Source organism: Mus caroli, chromosome 14, assembly GCF_900094665.2.
Source record: "Mus caroli chromosome 14, CAROLI_EIJ_v1.1, whole genome shotgun sequence".
NCBI lineage: Eukaryota > Metazoa > Chordata > Mammalia > Rodentia > Muridae > Mus > Mus caroli.
In genome coordinates, this window is record NC_034583.1 from 56,921,647 (window position 1) to 56,931,929 (window position 10,283).

The window sequence follows — 10,283 nt, forward strand, 5'->3', positions numbered from 1 at the left end:
TGAGTTCGAGGCCAGCCTGGTCTACAAAGTGAGTGCCAGGACAGCCAGGGCTACACAGAGAAACCCTGTCTCGAAAAACCAAAAATAAATAAATAAATAAATAAAATAAAAATTCACCTTCGTGATGCTGGTCTTTTCTTAATCACTGCTAATTTCTTAGTTCCAGATAACCAGCATCAATAATTGTCCCAGAGATCCATTATACTCTGAACTCTAAAGCCAGAACCACATGGCCAAAGCTACTGAGTTCTGCTGCTTGCTGGGGCTGGAACATGGCTCCCTTGTTCTATTACATTATCACCAGCTTTCTGTTTTCTAATTCCCTCAGTGCCTAAGCTTGGCTGTCCTGGGACTTGTTATTCAGACTAACTTTGAACTCAGCAATCTGCACGCCTGTCTCCTAAACACTGGGATTAAAGATATGGTCCACTGAACCTGGATTTAAGTTTTTCTTCACCTAGAATTTGCTCTGTTCTAGGCTGGCCTTGAACTCAAAGATCTGCTTGTCTTTGCCTCCTGGGATTAAATGCTTGTACTATCATGCCTGGACCTAAATTTAGCTGGGTAGGATCTTGCCCCAAGGTCACTACTCCCTTCAATTCAATATCCTTGAACACAGGATTCAGCTCCATTTCACTTCCTAGTGCCCCTTTAATACTCGAAGCAAGTATTTTTTTTTTCCTTTCTCAGCTTGCTGTGCTTGTCTAAAATGCTCTTCATGGGACTTTACCACAGAACAAACTCTCTGCTGGGCGTTTCTGAGACTTCCTTTGTCAATGCAATTAATCTGAGTCTCTTCACCTTAGCGTCAGGCAGACTCTTCAGACAAGGTGCAAAAAGTAGCCACATTCTTCACTAAAATACCACAAAAAACAGTCTCTATACCACATATTGAAATTCTCCACTAAAACCTCTTGGGTCGGGTACACACAGTTCAAATCACTCTCAGTAACAAAGTCTTCCATATTCCTACTAGGATAGCCCATTAAGCCCCATTTAAAGCATTCCACTGCTTTCCAAATCCAAAGTTTCAAAATTCACATTGCTCCAAACAAAAGCATGGTCAGACCCATACCCTAGTTGCTGGTACCTGAAAGGAAATAAAACTTGAGACCTGTGATTCATGTCAAATAGCCCAAAGAGGAGTTTGTGAGCTTTAAAACCTGGGGCTGAGAACATAGCAGAACAGGCCAGGACATGCCCGGGCAGGCCCGTGGTTACATGTCCTGACTGGCCTGGTGCCTCCCTATCTCCCGCCCTTCTGACAGTCTGTTGATGTTTAAATGGACCAATCATGTGAAACCGCGCCAATTCCTCCCTGACTCCACCCCTTTTCTATAAAAGTCCCTAGCTTCCAAACCTCGGGGTCGAAACCACTGTCTCCTGCGTGAGATACGTTTCAACCCGGAGCTCCTCCATTATGGCTCCACCATGTGGTCAACACCTCTGTCTCCTGCGGGAGATATGTGTCGGCCCGGAGCTCCGTCATTAAACTACCTCGTGTTCTTACATCAAGTTGGCCGTCTGTTCGTGATTCTTGGGTGCGCGCCCAATCGAGAATTGAGTGGGGGTTTCCCCACTAGGTTCTTTCAGTACCAACTTCTTTCTTAGAGTTTTACTGCTGTGAACAGACACCATGACCAAGACAACTCTTATAAGGACAACACTTAATTGGGGCAGGCTTACACGTTCAGAGGTCAGCCCATTATCATCAAGGTGGGAACATGGCAGCATCCAGGCAGGCATAGTGCAGAAGCTGAGAGTTCTACATATGAAGTCTGTTAGGAGAAGACTGGCTTCCAGGCAGCTGGGATGAGGGTCTTATAGCTCAGACTCATAGTAAAACACCTACTGCAACAGGCCCACACCTTCTAAAAGTGCCACTCCCTGGGCCGAACATATACAAACCATCACAGCCGCCAAAGCTTCAAAGGAATGCCTATACACCTTTCTGGAACTTTCTCTGTGCCATTCCCCTCTCTCAAATACTGAGTAATTCTGCAAAGCTTGGCCTCTCATTTCTAAGCACCCACCATTCCTCATATCTAATCAGCTGGTAGACCCGGATTACTTCTGATGCTGCAAAAACAGAATCTAGGCCAATGTCGCATTCTCCATTCATTCCCCGCTGCTCAGGGATCACGGACTTCCAGTTACATGCTGTTCAATGTCTAAAATGATAGGTTTCCAAAAAAGTTGTGCAATTTCCAATTTTCCAATTATGTCAGAAGGTGGGTAATTCTGGTACGTATTCTCTAAGACTAGAAGCAGAAGTCTTCCCTATAGCTATTTACTGGTCCAGGAGAATCATAACAGAACATCTTTGTTCAAACATAGCACCGTTTGGCAAAGATGAGCTCTTGGGAAGATCTGGTTGGGAGAGGTGACTGAATAAGCAAAAGCTTCCTCTTAACATTCTCTTGTAGCCCTCCCCCAGCCAGCCCCCCTCCCCCTCCAGACACCCTTCGCTCAGTCCCAAGGCTCTCCATGGGTTCTTCTTTAGCGTTTGCAGAACTAAGCCATGGGTGAGCAACGAGGAGATCATTTCAGTAAAAATAGAAACAGGCTTAACCAGACAGATGCCAAAGTAGTTGATAAAAGCTTGTGTTGTGGCCCCAAAGAGCTGGTAATGCTTTGGTGTCCCCTTGCCCAGCTCACTTGCACAGGCCCTAGGTAAGTTATTCTGGCTGTATAAGAAAGTTAGTGAAGCATGAACACGTGAGTGATCCAATGACACGTTAACAAGCAGCATTGCTCCAGGACCCTGTAGTGAGTTCCTGCCTTGACTTCCTTTAATGATGGACTCTGACCTGGAAATTGTAAGCTGAAACAAATCCTTTCTTCCACAGTGGCTTTTAGTCAAAATATTTTATCACAGCTACAGAGATCAAACCAGGACATCAGCCAAGTCAGGGTAACAACATATAGGGATTCACATGCTCACTCAATACAAGGAGGTGCAGAAAATCAACAGACAACCAATGACCTAAGTCAACATGCCCAAGTCAATGCCAAAATTAGAAATTGCACAACTTTTTTGAAACCTATCATTTTAGACATTGAACAGCATGTAACTGGAAGACCGTGATCCCTGAGCAGCGGGGAGTGAATGGGGAGCTCGGCATTGGCCTGTCTAGTCATCACCAGGGCCAATTTTTTATTGTCCAAGCTATGGTCCTTGTCATCCACCTGGGTTCCACTCCTTGTGACTTGGTTGTGGTCCTGAGGACAGACCTCACAGCTCTGCAGTGGGCAAAGACTCAGTCTTCTTTCCTTGCAGAAACCCATGCCCCCTCCATAGGGAAGTGTCATGGACACAGATCTTATATCCTGCTTATTTATTTATTTATTCATTTATTGTCTTAGTTAGGGTTTCTATTGCTGTGAAGAGAGACCATGACCACAGCAAGTCTCATTTAACTGGAGCTGGCTTACAGTACAGAGGTTTAGTCCATTGTTATTGTTCATGGAGGGAAGCATGGCAGCATACAAGCAGACATGGTGCTAGAGAGGTAGCTGAGTCTGTAGGCAGAAGGAAGAGATAATGAAATTGGCCCTAACTTGAGCTTCTGAAACCTCAAAGTCCCACCCCCTGTGACACATTTCCTCCAACAAGGCCACGCCCATTTCAACAAGGCCCACCTCCAGTTAATGGTCCTCCCTGTGAGTCTGTGGGGGCCATTTTCATTCAAACCACCAGGTTTACTTGGTGCTGACTGAGCATCTACAAAGTGTGAGGCCCATTTGCCACGATTCACAGGACCTGCCTTGCATCCTCTGCATAAAGCACGTTAGAGAAAGGTGCAGGTGTGTACAAATCTGATCCTCGTGATCCCAGAGACTCTTCTTGTCACCACCCTTCAGTAGAACACTGACAACCCAGGGAGATTACTATCCACTGACAGGAAATGCACAGAGGGAGGGGCTGGTGCTTGTTTGCTCAACTTGTTTGCAAAACACAACAGCTCATTGTATAGAAACACAGTGAGGTGTTCCTCTGTGACTTCTGGTTCAGTGCCAGCTCTCAGGTCCCTGCCCGGACACCACAATGATGGACTGTGATGTGAAGGTGCAAGCCAAATGAGCCCTTTCCTTCCTAAGCTGCCTTTGGTCATGAGGCTCGCTTTAAAATGGCAAATAACTTGGGTATGGTGACACACATCCGTAATCTCAACTAGGCAGAGGCAGGAGGATCGCCGAGTTAAGGCCTGTCTAGGTAACTTAGTAAGGCCTTTTCAAAACAACAAAAAAATCTCAAAAGACCAGGATGTAGCTCAGTGGCAGAGTATTTATGTAGCACACAGAGGACCTGAGGTCAGTTCCTAGTGCCACAAATTAATAATAATAATGATGACTAATCCAAAGGAATATTTTTAAAGTAAATACAAGAATTGGGAATGTGAATGAGAGCGAAGAAGAGAAGTAGCAACATTGGAGACCATAGCAAATGTCTATTATAAGCAAGATTATAACAATGGAATTTGGGGAAATTAGGTGAGACTGCAGTTTGATGCATCTGTGGACATAGAACCAAGAGAAAGACTTGCATAGTCAGTGAGTCCAAGAGAAAGAACCTGTGGTTGGAAGCTTCCCACGAGGGAAGCAGCACTGGTGACTTACAAGGTGAAGCCTGGTGCTCACAGAACACAGGGCGAGCATCAGCCAAGCCGCCTGAGCACGACAGTGGGGAAGCACACTGAGTCATTCTGTGAAACCTGAATCACTTTCATAACAAAACAAGGCAAAAGTCGGGAAAGCAGAAAGATTCCAGGCCCGTCTCATCCAGCAACATACACACAAAGGCCACAAACAACATTTTAGCAGACCGAACCCACCAAGCACCAAGAATTATACATCAGGCTGACTTGGAGTTTTCCTAGCAATGCAAACTTGGTTTAATATGATAAAAATCCGGTAATTACAGCTCTTCACATTAACAAACTCAAGGAGTATATTTTTATATACAACTATCACAGTAAACACAGAAAATTCAATATTTACGTACAATAAAAATTTTTAAATGGGCCAAAGAAAGTTGATGACTTCCCAAAAAGACCTCTGTCAACACCAGGTGATGGCTGTATATGGGTTTAATCTGAGCACTCAGAAGACAGATCTCTGAGTTCAAGGCCAGCCTGGTCTACAGAGCAAGTTCCAGGACAACCAGGGCTACACAGAAAAAGTGTCTTCAAAAACAAACAAACAAACAAACAAACAAAACAAAACAACAGACAAAAGAAACTCTAACAACAAGGTGGAATAAACAGATACTAATGTAAATATTTTAAGTGTGAACATGGCAATAAATAAGGTGAAGTGTCAAGCGGTCTCTGCTGGTTTTCTGCCACGTCCAGAGACCCAGCATGCAGAGCAAGGAGAGGAAAGCGAGTAAGTCTGGAAAGGAAGGAGTTAAACATTCATAAGTGAGGGCTCACACATATAAAATTCCTGAATAAGGGGTTCAGCAGATGGCTCAGTAGGTAAAAGTAGGTCCTGCCAAAGCAGGAGGACCCGTGTTCAAATCTCCAGGACCCACATGAACATCTAGGGTGTGGCCTTGTATGCTTGAACCCCCAGCACTGTCGGAGGCAGAGGCAGAAATGTTGCTAGGATATACTGGCTGCCAGCCTAGTGCCAGGCTCATGAGAGACCCTGTCTCAGAGGGAAAAGACAGAGAATGATTGGCAGTCTCTGTTCTGAAGCTGCCCACTCTATGTGCACATACAACACCCCACAGCAATCCCTCCCCCCATACACAGACCAATTTAAAAAAACAGAACAATCTATAGGTTCTTGCTAGCATGCAGATACCTTCGTTGCATGTGAGTATAAGTAAGACGCAAACTTCAACCTTCCAACTCTGCTCCTTTCAGAGAGACTTAACTGGATGTTTTAGAAAAACAAAGAGACAACCAGTTTCAGGCTCAGCAGTAAATCAGACACCCATTTCACCCCCTCCAAGGCTCAGGGACCAGATGCTTGCCTGATTCCCATGCTGTGGTCCCCTCACTCTTAGCTGTCATGTAACCCTGTCCCTCCACATTACCACTCCTGTGTTCCCAGTGTCCAACTTCAATAGACTATTAATTCCACGAAGGCAGGAGTTGGGCAGTAGTCACCGAATCATCAGGCCTGTATACAAGGCCTGGTAAATGCTAGACAATGGTCTAAATTCAGGCATTCAAATCCTAACACCCAAGGTGGTGGTAGAACTTGGAACCCTAAGGCATCACTAGATCGGAGAGTTGGAACTCTCTCAAATGGGACTCTAGGTATTTAATGTCTAAGAGAAGAAGAAAGAAGAAAGGGATCAGGAAAAATTCCTCTTTGCACTGGAAAGAAGTATGGTAGTGTGTGGGAACTAGGGAGATGATTTGCTCTCCAGGTAAACGTCACCATTGTTGTTGTTGTTGTTGTTGTTGTTGTTGGAACATCACTTTCCAGATCTGTAAGCAGCTTCCCAATAGCAGACTCAGTGGGCTCATCTTTGGGAATGACGAAGGTAGTACCTACCTTCTGCGTTACTGCTGAAGAACATATTAGCAAATACAGATGGAGGGCTGGCAATGTGGCTCAGCCTGTAAAAGCGCTTGCCTCCCAAACTTGACTGGAGTTCAACCCCCAGATCCCATGGTGGAAGGAGAGAACCGACTCTCTCAAGTTGTTCTCTGACTTCCAAATGTACACTGTGGCATGCACATGTCTACACACACACACAGACACACACACACTAACAATAACAACAACAACAATAATAATAATAAATCATTTTAAGACAAAAATAAAGCTGTTAAATCCCTACATGAAACGTCTCAGTCGTGGGTAACTGCAGCTTGGCGCGATTACAGAGCAGAGATTTTATTATAATTAGTGGAGGTCTTTGGTACAATAGAAAGATTATGGAATGTTGAAAGGAAAATTCCTGTGACCAATTACATTTAGCAAAATTAGTGTGAGCAAGAAAAACCAAACAAAAGTAAGCAAAAGAAAAAGCAAAAGCCAAAAAAAAAAAAAAAATGGTTAAAGAATCGGGCTGCTTCCAAAACCGGAGCAGATTCTGAGAGCTCCAACCAACAACATAATCTGACATTTATAGAAAATGGAACTGTGAGAGACAATTTAATTGGTTACAGCTTAATTAGATAATTGGCTACAGAGCCTCCTGCAATGAACTAAATAAAGGCCAGCTACTGTGATTAAATTCCATATTGGCTTGACTGTTGGGCTTAGTCCAAATCAGTGTCTCCTATAAAGTTTTATTTGACAGGAATATGGGATCGAAGGACCGAGATTCCGATCTTGGTTCCACAAACTCGTGGATGAACAAGGGCTTCCAGCCATTGTTACAAATGAATGTATCCTAGGCACCTTTAGTTATGAGGTCATTTGAAAGTGGCTTACAAACTCCGAAGCAGCACATGAATTATAGCTTGGATAACAGGGAAGATTCTAGGCTATGGGAGAGGTGATTTTTTTTTTTTTTAATAAGTGTGGGGAATTGGTGTCCAATAAAGAATAACACAGAGGCTGGAGGGATGGCTCAGTGGTTAAGAGCACTCCTGTTCTTGTAGAGGACCCAGGTTCAGTTCCCAGCACCCACATGTTGGCTCACAGCCATCTGCAATTACTGGTCCAAAGAACCTGGCACCCGATTCTGGTCTGGAGTTCCAGGCACACCCATAATGCAGTCCAAACGCCCACAGACATAAAATAAAATGAAAATGTAAAGAAATATAAACTATAGTGTGACAGATACCGTCACGAATATTCTAGGTGAAGAACGGGCTGTATTTCAGTAGATGACATTATTACAGTGGGACCATCCAGCATAATTTTGTCTAAACTTGGAACATAAATAAAAGGAGGGGCTGGGTGTGTCATCCTGTTGCTACAGTGCCCTCCAGCAAGCAAAGCACTGCATGGAAGCAGGTGTAGGGTGAATACCACCAGCCCCTGGGAGGAGAGTCTGGAGCATCAGAATGTTAGCATTCCCTCTAGGCTCCACCCCACAGTTACCTGGCAACACCCAGGCATGCCTGACGCGCTATGAAAGGAGCTCTTTGCCCTCTCTTCTCTATCTCACTTTCTCATTCTATACTCTCTTACTCACTTACCCTCTCTATCCCGTCTCTCCCCATTCTCCTCCCCACTCTCTCCACATGTTCCTAGCCAGTCTCTCTCTCTCTCTCTCTCTCTCTCTCTCTCTCTCACTCCTTCCTTCCTTCCTTCCCTCACTCTCTCCCTTCCTCCTCCCCCCTCTTTCGCTCTCCCTCCCCCCCTTATGCCCTAAGTAAACTCTATACCATGCTCCTCAGGAGAAAGAGATGTCTCAGCATGGGCCCACAGAGGCACCCCCTTCCACCTCACCATACCTTGCTTCTACCAAACATATCCTGGTTCTTTCTTTTTTATAAAACACAACACAGACGTTCAGGTCAATTTCAAGTTTATTTTCAGCCAGCCCAGACTTGGTGAGACCCTGTCTTTAAACACACAAACAAAAAGAGAACACTGGATTTTTTATTTTTTTTTTTAATTATTCCATGTGGGTTGCTCAGAGGCCCTTGGGTTCAACTCTGTTCTAAATTGGCAGGCATTTAAATGTCTGCAGTGTGGGTGGTTTTAAATAAACATGTTAGGGAGCACTGACTGCTCTTCCAGAGGTCCTGAGTTCAATTCCCAGCAACCACAGGTGGCTCACAACCATCTTTAACAGGATCCAATGCACTCTTCTGATATGTCTGAAGATGGTGATAGTGTACTCACATACATAAAATGAATAAACCTTTGGGAGCTGGAGAGATGGCGCAGCAGTCAAGAGCACTGATGGCTCTTCCAGAGGGCCTGAGTACAATTCTCAGTATCCACATGGTGGCTCACAACCATCTGTAATGGATCTGATGCCCTCTTCTGGTGTTTCTGAAGAGAGTGACAGTGTACATTAAAATAAATAAATATATCTTATTAAAGAAAACACGTTGGGGCTCAGTTCTCTGCAGTTTCACAGGGCATCGGGTCAGAAAACTGAAGAGAATTATCTGAAAAGCTGGGAGCAAATCAAACTTTATTTCAAGTTTACTCCTGCTTCAACATGTCTGCTGTCAGCTCTCTGGTGACATCTACAGGCAGACAAGAGAAATAGAGAAACAACTCCAAGACGTCTAGAGTCAACCTCAAATTTTGAAGCAAGGTCTTTTTGTTGTTGTTGTTGTTGTTGTTGTTGTTGTTGTTGTTTTCGAGACAGGGTTTCTCTGTGTAGCCCTGGCTGTCCTGGAACTCACTCTGTAGACCAGGCTGGGCCTCAAACTCAGCAATCTCCACCTGCCTCTGCCTCCCAAGTGCTGGGATTAAAGGCGTGTGCCACCACAGCCAGGCTTGAAGCCAGGTCTTAAGTATATGAAGATCACCATACTGTCTCATCAGTAAGACTGGGTCAAAGCTGGTTGTGGTGAATCTCTGAGAAACTCCTGGCTGCTGCTGTTGCTGCTGCTTGCCCATGGCCATCTGAGGAGGAGCCAGGCTCAGCAAACCCTTCAGCCCATGGCTGTCAGAGGTAGAAAGGATACTAGATAGCATCAGGAAGGATACTAGAGGTCTATTACTCAGCCTCCTTGTTTTATAGGTGGGAAAGCTGCAAACAAAGGGGGAACTGACCAAGTGCATTCAGTGTTTCATTTCCTAAGCTTTATGGCTTTCTCTGTAATAGAGAACCATGAATGCCCAGGAAGGCTTTCAAAGAACGTCAGAGTATGAATCCCCCACATATAATACTTTGATATAAGATCTGTTTCAAGCTGAAACCAATTAAGGAGAAATGTATATGAGACATCTTTCTACCTTTCCCCTAAATTATCACATGAGATGACCTAAGACCCTTCACAGCCTGGACACAGCACTGGGATATTCTATGCAATGAAGAAGTCTTTATGAAGCAGGTAATTAGCTTCCCACATGTTTACATTTCCACCTTGCACTACCCCCAGTGCTGTCTGTTGTCTGTTGACAATCTCTTTAAGTCTGAGTTAGTTCTACTCTACATCTTTGAGAGTCTGTTTACCTCTGGATTTCTTCTCACAAGTGTAGGAGACATACACATTAGTACACATCTGTTTGTTTACCTTTTGTAAATCTGTCTTTTGTTATAAGAGACCTAGACAACAGGAAAGAAGGATAAAAAGAACTCCCCCCCAGCCGGGCGTGGTGGCACATGCCTTTAATCCCAGCACTTGGGAGGCAGAGGCAGGCGGATTTCTGAGTTCGAGGCCAGCCTGGTCTACAAAGTG